This window comes from Cyphomyrmex costatus, unplaced genomic scaffold, assembly GCF_001594065.2.
Source record: "Cyphomyrmex costatus isolate MS0001 unplaced genomic scaffold, Ccosl1.0 scaffold199, whole genome shotgun sequence".
NCBI classification, from domain to species: Eukaryota; Metazoa; Arthropoda; class Insecta; order Hymenoptera; family Formicidae; genus Cyphomyrmex; species Cyphomyrmex costatus.
Window position 1 is genome coordinate 783,421 of NW_017276028.1, and position 14,248 is coordinate 797,668.

Genomic DNA, 14,248 nt, shown 5'->3' on the forward strand with positions numbered 1-14,248 from the left:
TTCGATTATTTATTTGCGTTAGATAATATTAATGCAATAACACATTACCGCAATAATCAAAATACAGAGTTTCACGATATCGTCATAATTAACATTCGTAACACTCGAAGTATTTACCTTAAAATAACAAAGTTAATTGTAAAAGATAATTACATCGTCTTGGATTTATATATACGTGACTTATAGAAAGTTTGACAATATAACATTTCTCAAGTGCATTCATTTGAGAGAATCTCCTATATTACTTCGTACCTTCGTCCGTATAATAAGAGATGCACGATAAAAGAAAATACGACTCGCGTTGCCGTTTAATTAGCGGGTTGGTTACTGGATAACAGACGCGGAATTATTAATCCCGCACTCTTGAATGCAAATGTATTTCGCGACGGATGTTTTTCGTTCGCCGGCTTATATTCGACCGCGTATAAGTAAACCACCACATCGCGCTATAAACCGATTGTGTGTGCGCCGCTGACGAGTGTTTAATGCCGTCGAATTATGTCACACGGAAATAAGATAATGCGATATCGCAACTTCGCACTCGAGGCTTCTTGAAACCGCGCCGGCACACGTTATGATGCGCGTCGCACTCTTGCGAACTCACTGAGTTGCGCGATCGTTAAACTATTGCGCCACTAGATTGGAACATGAGCGCAAAATTAACGAGACAGGTGCGATAGTCGACTTGACGATATTAATGTGCAACATAACATGTATTCCTAATCTTCCTATAACTTCTCGGTGTGCACATCCTTCGAGGCGATTATACTTCTTAAAGAGTTATCCTGCGCGTTGAGTCAACGAAAAAGAAATTGATTACTTTCTCAAAAATTATCCTACATTGAGTCGACGAAAAAAGAAATGAAACTTATCTCGTATTAAAGTTAAGGAAGATCCGGATTGTAATCAATTGGGAAACTGTAAAAACTAAGTTTGTTTTTCATTTATCATGGGTTCTTTCGAAACTTTGTTATTTCTCTTTGATTTCTAATACCACTTCAGTCTATTATTATAGCGCAATTATTAGTTTTTGTATCTTTTTATAACCAATTTCTCGTGCGTTTAAACTTACTTTATTATTATATACGTTACTCATTCGGTTAAACGAGAATTCAATTATAATACATTGGAAAATTGTGTTTGTTTGTTATTTATATATACGAATTCTTTTAAAACTTTACACTTAATTTCCAACAGCCGCTTAATTGTGTTTTCATTACACAATTATTGGTCGTTACACCTTTTTACATCAAACCTCTCTTATTGTGCGTTTAAACTTATTTTACGTTGCATTATGTTCCTACGGTTAAACTATAATTTGACTGTAATATATCTGGAATTGTAACAAATAAGACCGTCTTTTACTTACTCGAATTGTTTTGAAATCTTGCTTCTTCAAATTTCCTTTGATTTTTAACGTCACTGGATTCCGTTATCATCGCGCAATTATTAGTCGTTATGCCTTTTTATACGTAATCTTCTTCGTATTTATTTTACTTTACACTCCGTTGTTTTTATCACATAAAATTCTTAAGTGCAGTTTTACGTGAGTAGAATCTTGCTGCGAAAAGAAAACCTAGGAAATAAATCCCGACGCACACGCCAACGTACAACGTAATTACAAAGTAATGTCGCGTCAGCGACGTGAAAATTGTCAATTATGCGTCGCTGTCGCGATTCGTGCTATGAATTGCGCTTTCTAAACTCCAGCAAACGGAATGCCGAAAAGAAAAATTTCCCGTACTTCCTTACAGATGGAAATTTGTTAAACGAGCTCAATCCACTCATTTTATCGGCACGTTTCATTTTATTCCACAAATTCTTGGCTTTCTTGGAAAGGACGTTTAATTACGTACACAACATAATATATCCCGCTCAATTTCTGCATCATTTGCTACATTTTGCGGTTGAATTTTGACAAAACGAACATGAATAATACCGCCGATTGGAGGCGGAATTAAAAGCAGCATTGGAATTGTGATGCGTTAGAAAGGTAATCGCTCTTCCCGCTTCTCACATTGAAGAAAAAAAGGAACAAGGAAAAGGAAGAAAACGATGCCCGCAAAAGGTTTGCTCTCTTGTCGCAACAAATATGGCAACCTTGACTTTAATGTTAGCAGATACCCAGATCTTTGTTGCTGTAAAGATGTACGGAGCATTTCTACGCACTAGACAACCCTTTTACGGTTCTTAGAACGTACCGGATCGTCCGCGCAACGCATCTTTCCGGTACTGCCATTCGTGGAGATTCCCAAGTCCCGGCATCTCGATTTATTACCGTTTGACCCAGTACCTGTTTACTCCACGCAAGATTCCCACTTTTTCTTACGCTCGTTCGTGCGTCGCGTGGCGTAGAACGAAAAAAAAATACTCCTAACGCAATATTATACTATTCCTTTAAAAAAACGCGAAAAGAATAATAACACAGAGTCAAATATTTAAAAATGTTGTATACTTGAACTTAAAACTGTACATATTTTCATTCGGAACTTTAATTATATTTTTGAATTAATCAGAAGCATTGTTGACCAAAAGAGTAGGTTAATTAAAATCTTTTAAAATTAAAATTAAAATTATACCTTTAAATATCATAATCTTTATTAAATATTGGAGAAAATAAAATAAATATTTCACATATTTCCTCTTCCTCCTCCCTCTCATATATCAATTATATTCTACTTTTATTAAAATATTTATACATGTAATATAATAATATTTTCTATATAGTAGTTTTAAAAATATAATTGTAATTTCCTTTTACATAAAAAAATATTATAAGACAAAATATTGTTTTTTCTATTAAACAAAACGTTGCGTCACTTTTCAATGAAAAAGTTATTGTTTCTGTATTTTTATCAGAACTTTTATCGATAAATGCGCGTTTTTATTTTTGAAGTTTTATAGCAAATATACGGAACGTAAACTACACGTATATTAAATGTACGCTAACATCATTATAAGCGTGTTCTGAATACGAGTCATAACATTTAATTTTACAGTTTTAAAATGATTGGCATATGCGTTTATAGAGCAGTCTCATTTTATTTGTTCATTGTTTGAAATAGGTATTTCATTGACGCACGTTTCACGCTAATTAGCCAGCTAATGAGAACCGTAAAGGATTGATATCCTATTTTGTAGTAATTCAATCTAATAATGTTTTCGCGCGGTAAAGTAATAATTCGCTACAAACAGTAATAAAAACTGAAAGAAAATAAAACAAATAAATGGATGTGAATTGTTAAATATCTATGATTTAATCACGATTTCTGGGTTTTTATCGCAAAATAAATCGTGTGATTTACAACAACACGCTATAGCGTCGATCTCGAAATTAGTAAATTCACATATGATATTCTAACGCGAATGACTTGATTAATCCATATAATCGAATGTATATATACATGTATGTGCTTTCTTATCTAAAATTGCAGAAGATATTAGGCGATCAGAATATAAATTAATAAAATTTTGACGTAAATTATTTTAATTTAAGAAGGAGAGAGAGAGAGAGAGATTATAAGATTGTAGAAAAGATCACGTATAAAATGTTGAACAGATTCATCATTACGAAACATGTTGCACGATTTGTGGACATGATTACGCTGTATACTAACTTTTTACTATACATCTAGCGTTTGTTTTCATCTTGTCGAGCGTGAAAAATCACACATGCTTTAATTAACGCGACGGGTACAATCAGATGAAGTGGGCTGATTCTTGCGGTCGTGAGTGAGAAAGTATTATTCAATTCATTGTATTTTTAATAAGAGAATTTCATGAAATTGTGAATTTATGATACGCTTTGTAGATCCTGAAGGAGATCTTAAACCGGTTTACAACCATAATCATTTATTTTCAATTTTATTCGTTCCATTGGATCACTAACACAGAAAATTATGTTTTTACGTTTAATTTAGTTACGCTACGTAAAATTGTCGACGCCCAAGAAAGATATTACGTTCACGACACGAATCGCTACAATTCAGAATAGGATTTACGCATGTATGCATTTGGCCTGTTTCTTCCGCGGTATTTTATGGCTTCTTTATAGCCTCTTGCTAACATTAACGACCTTATGAATATTTTCGGGTAATTACGGCTGTACTATTTTTTTCTTTTTCCTTAATCACGATGATGATCGACGACGTTTTTACCTTCCATAAACAGTCGCAGTTAAAAAAAATTTCTGAGAATTCAGAGTTTCCTTTTACGCTAAAAAATGTAATAAAAATGTAATGATTTCAATACTTAAAACGTTTCATATTATATATATAATATAAATAGAAATATTAAAAATACTATGTTAACTTTAAGTATTTTTAGATGTAATTAATTAAAATTATTTATAAAGAGTTATATATATATATATAATAATATATTTTTTCTAGTTTATATGTGTATCAGAAAAGTAATTATTAAAGATACTAGTAATTAAACTTGCATAACAGTTTCAATATATAGATAATTACTTAAGAAACTGCAGCCTGGTATAAATGTCAATAGATTAAGAATTCTTGAATCATTTTATAAGGTATAATAGGGATAAGAAGCTTTAAACGATCAGAGATGAAAAGTTATGATCTTTTAGTGCGGGTAGATTATAGTGTACGTGTAGATAGGTATATGCTTTTTACAAGCGTCGCAATTTTATGCAGAATTTAATTAGATTATATCTATCTTTTATGTTCGAAGGAACTTTCAACTTTCCGTTAATAAATAAGGGAATATACGTTTCATAAATATTTTTTAGAATATATTGTTATTATAAAAATTATTTTAAAATTATCAAATTATATTTAAAAAAATAAGTTTTTTAATCATAGAATAAAATCTTATTAATATATACATACACATATATATATATATATATAAATTACGGAATCTTATTTCTCAAATTACTTTGTCAAGTATATTTTACATTGGACAGGTTTTATATACCCAGATAATATTTTTTGCAAAAAATTATTCACAGTTTTTAGATTTTCATTAACATATATAATAAGAATTAATATTCTTGTAAAAAATGCTCATTAGCATAATAAAATTATTAAGTTGAATATAAAAAATGATGAAAGATATTACTATTCTGATTTTTACACTTAATGTGTTTTAAGACCAAAAAAATTTCGGCGCGCAGTATGTAGAATCAGAATGTATATATCAATTCACACAAGAAATATATATTTAAACACCAGGATCAGCTTTGATCGAATGTATGATTTCTCTCATTTAATTAGACGTAAATTTAATTAGATATGTTCTGGCAATTAATCAAGAGAAGATACGGACATGCGCGGGCTCTGTAAACGTATAATTTGAGAATTCACGGCTTATCTTCAAAGGATCTGATAGAAACAAAAAGTTTTTAAACGTCATGTGTGATGAGGAGTTATGGCTTTCCGCAGATTATGATGCGACCACGTGCGTTTTTTGCGAGCATCTTGCCGCATGAAAACGTGTTTCTCAGAGCTCGGACCATCATTAGGATGTCGGTGCAGCACGAGATCACGTATTCATTGCTTAATTAAGATTATCGTAACTTGAAAGGGAGCAACGAGCCGATATTTCACGTCGGCGTGTATTGCTCATGTCAATCGAAAGACACGATGTCGACACGCGTTATACGATCTCAAAATGCTTTTTCGATGTATGCACGTTTCTCTTATTGCTGAACTATACATCCTCGTACTATGATATTCTTCTTCAATTTTAGACATTTAGAAAGTTTATAATACACATGTTAGTCAAAGACATATCTTATTAAAAAAGACACTTCTTAATGAGGAGGTAAAACGTCTCTTTGAAAAAAATCAATTTTTATACTTTTATAAGCACGTAGCGTTAAAATAATACAGAATGACACGTGTATTTTGTTAAACGTTATATTAAAATTTAAACTTTCATATTATTTATAGAAAGAAATTTACTTGTTGGATTAATTTAGTCGTTCATTAATGAGATCAAAACAATTGGAGAGTGAAAAACATTACTGGATATACATATATGTTATTGTATAAATTGTGTTGTATTATTACTATGTATTAATACATGTTAAAAAAATATCATTTACATTTGCACATTCGATTCACATGAATAAGGCAAGATTATTATAATGAACTATATGAGCTATCAACGATGACACACATAGAGGAGAGACATTATAACGGCAGAATCTCAATGTCATGCTGATGGTAACGTTTTAACAGCAGCGATGTTTTGCATTCACTTACACCAGGAAATGCTAATTAAACACTACAAAGTTGAAATTCACCATGGAATTAATTAGACGAAGGTCAATAGGTCATTGTAGGAAGATCGAAAAGATTAAAATTAAGTAAAGGATATAATTTGAAAAGTAGCATTTAATTAAGAAATTAAATAATTATTTATTTTTATTTGTCTCTTTTCGCCTTACTAGTTTTTAATTTTATTTTTCTTAAAATATTCGAATATTAAAAAATTATTTAATGATATTAAATTATTTACATAATGTTTAAATAATTATCAAATTTAATATCATAAAGAATCACAAATATTTATTTTGTATGAAAATTATATCATTTTATAAAAATTTGAATGCCAATTTCAAAATATGCACATATTCTGTTATTTTATTTAAAAAAAAAGTATTATGTATGGTTACAATTCTGTGTTTACCGATAATTTGTATTATTCGACAAAAATTATCGTAAAGAATATTCGAATAAATATAGTACTTTAAGTCGACATTCATCCCTTAAAACCGTGTAATAACGACATACAATTCATAAAAAATATATATATATATATATATTCAATATACTAATTTCTATTACCGTTTTTTTTAAATCATCAATATATTTTAAGTGACAATACTTAACGATAGAATATGATTTACATGTGGTTACTCCATTGAGCGGTGCATAGGTATATAATAAATTTATAGTCACCTTTCAAACTCATAGGAAATCATGACATCCGTTAGTAAAGGAAGCTAATTGAAAATAATAGACTTTCAGTTCGTTAGAAACTGAATTCGTTAGAAACACTGATGGAAAAAAGAACTGCCTAGCAGCTGTCCATTACTACTAACAGTAACGAGCTGTTAATTTGACGTATTCTGAAAGAATAGCTTTTCTTCTACCTCGCATGATAGATCCTTGAATTTTAAACGTAACATAATAATCAAAATTTTTTTAACCATATTATTGAATATTCCTCAATTTCAAACACACTTTTTATTTTTGTTTCTACAAAAAAATAAAATTGTCCAAATGGTATTTATGTACATGTATAGTATTTAAACTTGATATTTATTTTTTTATATACATATGTATAGTATATATAAATGTATATTTTTATAATAAGTTTATACTGCGTTGAAATAAACAAAGAAATGTTAATTTTCGTTCCAACAGTAACAGTTCATTAAAATCACGTGAATAAGCTACTATATGTATTATAATTTTATACACCATAAAACGTTATATGTGATATGCAACGTGATTATATTTATAGATGTATGAAAACGATATAATTGCATAACATTTTTTTTTTTTACAATAGTGAAGGAACGATCTTTCGTGATCTGATTTTATCTCGCCTAAGGCAATTTCGTTAAATTCTAACATATCACAAACATTATACCGTTACATAGTCTAACGAAGCGATCGATCGATCGATCGAATATAATCATTCGCAAATATATGTTGCGAACTAAAAGAGTTGTAACGATATTCGCGCGTTTTATCTGCAGCAAGCATCATTCGCAGCTATTAATTCACTTCTTGGCAACATTCCCGGCACGTATTTAAATCGCCTATATATGTAAATCAGAATTGCTTTAGACCTCCTCTAACGTTACCAGGACAGTGCTCCCCAATTCGAGAGAATACCGTTTCGCAAGATTACATGCAAATGCATATTATTTATACTTACTATTTATTTATACTCGTACCGTTTCGTATTCTTTGTATTGATCTGAATTATGTACGAAATAAATTCGCTACATGAATAACTTCCATATGAGATAAAGTGGATATAACGTTGGTGACTGCGGTGATTCTCAGAACATTCGTTCGTTTACTGTCCGACGTATGAAATTCTTCTGACTTCCAACCTTTTTATCGGAGTGATATAAATCTTATCATATTTAAATTTAATGTGTTTACGGTTTAGAATTTATAAGTACTGGAGTACCTATAGATATATTGATGACAGGAAAGATAAATCATCATTAATTTATTCATCAGATATATATGTATTTATAAAGCAAGAAGTTAAAGATAGTTCTATTCAGAATTTATGAAGAGATTCATCTTACCCGTGCGTGCGATTATAGAAACCAATAAAAAAAACGTGTACATTTTGACGATAAGTTTATTAATGGATGTATAAATGAATGTATACGTGGATAAATAGAAATTATTACATGTCTATCATACATAATACAGCTGTAAGTTCCTCAAAAATTAATATTTTTTTCAGCGAAAGTATAATTTAAAAGATCATTATTTGCTCGCAACTTATCCATCTTCAATAAATGTCTTTGAGTTTCAAATTAACATTCTATTAGAATAAATATCACACAATACAAAAAAATACTCGTAATATAATTCATTAATATACAAACTACAATGATATTAGGTGTATAAATTAGTTCGGTTCGTTTTTTGTGTTCGAAAATGCATTTATTTCAAAACAAAATGAATGAACAGATTAATTAAAGTATTGTCCATCGCTGGCTACTACTTTTTCTTATCTCTCAAGCAATTTTCGAATTCCATCTCGAAAAAATGACTCGTCTTTGGAGGCGATCATCTTTTGGAAAACGCACCGAACTAATATGTACCCCCAATAGTTAGTAAGTATAATAAATAGCATAAGGACATGGTTTTCACATATTATGCTCGAATGTACTTACCTATTATTGTTAGCGATTAATTTTCTATTCTCATTGTGAGAGAAATTTTTCAAATTTGCCCTATAATTTCATACATCTAAACTTCCTACAGTGTCATATAACGGAGAATTTGCCTTTAAATGCGTAACTAATCGCCAGTCGCTCTTCGGTGTAGAATCCTTATCAATTTGCATTATCGAATTATACGGATAAGTAAAATAAGGCGTAGCAAATGTTAAATTAAAGTGAAAATAGAGACGTAGAGATTATGCGTGAATGCATAGGTGGGCTCATCGTCAGGTTGTTATTTTTGACTATATGATAATATATATAATAAAAGAAAAGGTTTTATTTTTAAATATTATACAATGCAATATAAAAATATGGAAGAAATATGGAAGAATAATTTTAAAATATACGTATTTTTTATTCGTACGTATATTATACATATATATTGCAAATAATATAATAAATATTTATATTATATATACGTGCCTATATTTGTACATTATATATTTATATATAAAATATATATAGATCTATTATAACATACATCTTTAATAATTTTTATTTATCAAATTGATTTCAAAAAGTTATTTTAATTTTGTTGTTAAAAAAATAAAGGTTACTTTGAAAAATAATTTTATAAACATTAATTTTTTTCTCGACGTACACAATTACAATTAGACGTGAAATCTTTGAATGTACCGTTTCTAATCATCGCGTGCCATTGACATAGAAATAAATACATCGATATTGATCACGTGAGCGTTCACTTATTAGTCCGCATCCGTTTCGATCACTAGGATATATATAATTGCTACTTCAGCAGTAGAAATAACTAAGAAAGCAGAGAAGCTGACATTAACAAGAGCTAGTTTTTCAATTTTATGGCAAATTAACTCTTAAAAGTGGTGTTTACATTCTGTTATGTCAATAATATACTGTCCTACGAACGTCGTGCCGTCCTTCCGTTTGCGTGAACAAGACAAATCTATATTACTAGTTTAGAGTTACATACGAGATATCTATGTTAAACATAAAGACCTATTCACTGGTAGCGAGATGAGCTTAGAGAAATCATTTCTTTTTTTAGATACAATGCTACAGAACTGGAATGTTGAATCTTGACACACCGGTTCTGAAGGAAGTCTCAGCTTCGGCTGATATTTCATAACATAACATATACATGACACGATTGAAATCTTTTTATTATTATATTATATTTTACATGTCAATGGGAAATAGACAGTCTAATTAAATCTAGTTAATTGCAATAACAAATTATTTTATTTAAAGCGCAATTGCATTAATAGAATACTGCTAGAAGAACAACTAGGCAACTGACCGTAACCGCAACAACACTGACAACATACAGAAGTGTAATATTACAAATCACATATCAACGTTTCCGATCTACAACGACGTAACAATTGTGCCCTTTCATTTACGCAGGCCTTAAGCTATCATACAAGCTATCATAAACTAATAGAAAAGTACCAGTTGAGTTAACCGCCGGCAAAATCGTGAAATCGAGATTAAGTGCTTTTACCTTCTCTAAAAGTTAAATGGAAATTATTTCTTTTATATATATCTCTCTAAGATGTGAAAATTAAGCCACTTGAAAAAAAGTAATTCAATTTTTATTTTCAATTTATACTAAATTTATACTCAATTTTTAGTTTCAACATGATTTTGATTTGCAAAATGTAGAAGTACTTGATTCTGAACGCTTTCTTAATAGAAGATTGATTTCGGAATGTATTCATATTCATTTAATTAAAACAACGACTTCGTACAGACACTGAGGGTTTACATCAGGAGTATAAAACATTGTTAAATAATTATAATGAATGACAAATTATCAAAATTGTAATATGTATTTTTTGAATTTTTATTATTTTCAAAATTGACGCTTTGCGTTATTGTTGACTTACAATTGTATATTTATATTTTTATTTATCACTCATGACTCTTTCGTAATAAATGTTATTATCTATAGTTAGTTTTGAAATGTATGCGAAGAAGTAAAAGGTTCATCATTATTATCATGGTAAATTTGTTAAATGTGAAAGTCTTTAATATCCGACAGAAGCATTTTGAAGATGATTGATCTAAATATTTTTAATTATTATAATTCTTAATTTTTGTACTGTATGACAATCTTTGGATCTCGCAAGGTGAGTTTCATCAAACTTAATTTCAAGATAATTTTAATTATTTATTCAAAAACAATTTTACATAGACATAGTCCGATCTGATCTGTCAATTGGATGGGACTCACTTGCAAAATGTAATGATCATTTATTGATAACTTTAACTGAAGATGACTTAAAATAAGTCGAAACGTTTTTGAAGACCTTTTACTCTCATCATTTGAATAAAGGAATTTTTAAGGATCCGACTACTTTTTGTTTGCGACCCAACAACATCGCTGTACTCTCATTCGCCTTTAAAGAATTATTTTGTTTATTATTTGAATTTGGAGAGTCCGTGGGAATTCACATTATTTATATTTTCAATTTTTATTCTTTAAATCACACAATTTTTTGTACTTTAAAACTCAATTCACCGATGATAATAATTTGGTTATTTCTCTTTTTCTTCGTTATCTTTCTATTTACAATATAAACTGAAAATTTTACACACAATTACTATACACATACATCCTCGTGACACTTTAAAGAAAGCAAGGTGTTAATATCATTAATCGTAAGCATGAGAATTATTGCAGTCGACCAAGATTAATCACGTTTATCAATTCTTCATGTTCTATTGTATCGCATTCCCTCTCTGTTAGGGTCAGTCGCGTCAGATCCTCGTGGATGCCGCGGGCAGCGATAGCGCGGCTTTTAACACCGACGTCACTCGTATAATGATTCGTTCGGCGACCAGTTATCGATATTCGCGGCAAATGATTAATGGCTGATATTGTTGGCGGATGATACCTGTATCTCACGGCGGCTGAAATCGTTACGCTTCACGCTCTCAACTCGCTTCATCGCTCATCACGTTTACGACTCCGGCCTCTCGCGTGCGTAAGAGACGTTTAAATTCCACACGTTACGATTCTTACGAACCGATCGTTAACTGTTTCTTAACCATCACTTATGCTTTCTTGCACAAAACAGATGCATCTGTCTTATGCAGGCTGTCATTTTACAATACGGCAAGATGCAATATCGACCAATTCAAATAGGACAAATTGATGTATAAATAAGAATGAAATCTATGACATTATATCGACAATTCATTCAAATCTGTTCAAATATGCGTTTCAAAAGATAGTCGAACAAGAACATTGCTTTAATGTAAATAACTAAAGGCAAAAAACTGAACTAGAATAAATGAGAATTATAAATTTACTTTCAATCTTACACCGCGATAGAGTAAGTTCCTTTAATTGTAATTTTACTTTCTAATTTCATTCTTATTTATCTTGTTCCAATTCCATTAATGTTCATACACATAACAGGTGTATGTATTTCTCATTTCTGTTTATCATTTTACGTTATTCTTGTTCCATATTTTAAAACACAAATATGTAGCTGCAAAGAGATAAGTTACACGAATCTACATTGATATCGAACTACTCGTATATACATTGTAAATGCTCGTCATTTCTTTTTTTTAATACGAAAATTTAATTTACATTCCAATTAATCTCTACTTATATAAAAATGTTTTTCTAGAGTAGCGCAAGCGTAACGGTAGCCAGTAAATTGACAGTGCCATTACGTATAACATGAATCAACCTGGTGGATTACAACCGCTTAGACTGTATTACGGAATATTTCATGACGTTGACGACACGTGATGTTGACGTTATACATCGCGCGAATGAACCCTTAAACGGAGCTTGTTCCATTTAACGATTACTCCTTCTGATCAGCCCCCCCCCCCCCTCTCTCTCTCTCTCTCTCTCTCTCGCTGCGGTAATTATTTTCAATTGCGCTTACGTTCGCCGATTCGAATAATTTCAAGCGGCAAACTCGTAGATTAAATCGTGGCTCTCGGCATTTTCTCAGCGTTGGAATCGTATAATTATCGGTCTTGGGTGCAATATCGCGGGCGCACGGATCGAATGTACTTGGTATAAAGCGCTGTTTACTTGCGATGCTTTCTCGTAAATAGCGATATCATAAATACTGAATGATACTCGTTCGCTATTATACCGTATTGTAGATACACGACTACGAATAGTATTTGCGCTGTCTGTACCGCAACAAGGCGGTAGAGAATATATATATGTTGCTCTGAACACCAAAAAACTTGATTCCGAGTTTTTCTCGTAATAACAATCGCCCTGCTTGTTGTTATTAACTACCTGGTGAGCGAGATCGCGAGCCTGAGTCATAAATCTGAATATATAATGATTCTAGAGATTTGTGAAAAGAATTTATTTATGCTGTTTGGCTGAATTGTGTTTTACCTTTAATTCAATAAACTTATAATTTAATATTAAAAATTGTTTTCTAATATATGTATGGTCGTTTCTTATTTAAATAAAATACATATTTTAGTTTTGCAATAATTCTTGTCTATGTTATTTATATAATACGTATCTATAAATTTCTTTCTGTTTGAGAAGATGATTATTAGTTTCCTCGCGATATATAATATATATTTACTAATTTATAATATATAATTATAAATATCTATACGTTCGCTATTTATAAATATTTACATTTATTGATTTTAAACTGTGCGAAAATTGTAAATCTATTTCTATTCATACGTCAATCCATCACACACGAACTGAAGAACCGACTCCTCTTGTGTGTTTCCTCGTGCGATGTGTGCGTCTGCAAAAGTACTGCAGCACATTGTTGCACGTGAGATATCGCGGAACACCTACAATTACACAAAGTGTGAAATTTTCCACATTATTTTACGGGAAGCTAAAACCAATCAAATGAAAATTTATTTGATAGCTCACGTCGTGCAAAACTGATACACGACTATAATTACGACAATCTAATCAGTGTTCTTGATCGCACCCTGAATTTCGTAATGTGTAGATAGGATAGATCGCATCGGATGTGGATGGAAAGCGCGTTCCTCAGAATATCACTATGATTCTGATTAATTGGTAGATCCCAACTGCGAACTTTCATGTACAATAGATTGATCTATAAATCTTTGGGAAACAGGCTTAAAAATTTTGCACAGCTTGAAATCGTAAACCAGTCATAGATAGCATTATCCGCAGATACTTGCAATATTTATCGTAATTGATTGATAGATTCTCCGATCATGTAATCGCTGTTTCGCGAATGATGGATTGGTATAATGCAAGTTAATAGAAGTAAATTTGGAATTTTAAACGATTTGATCCTAGTAATGTTTATAAATGTACCAAAT

The 14,248-nt window shown here is 30.7% G+C and overlaps 1 protein-coding gene across 1 annotated transcript in view; it reads left to right on the forward strand.

The window, feature by feature from the left end:
• LOC108773076 (zinc finger and BTB domain-containing protein 49) overlaps positions 1–14,248 on the forward strand; it is a 30,040-nt gene that overhangs the window by 546 nt on the left and 15,246 nt on the right. The gene's annotated exons all lie outside the window — the stretch shown is intronic.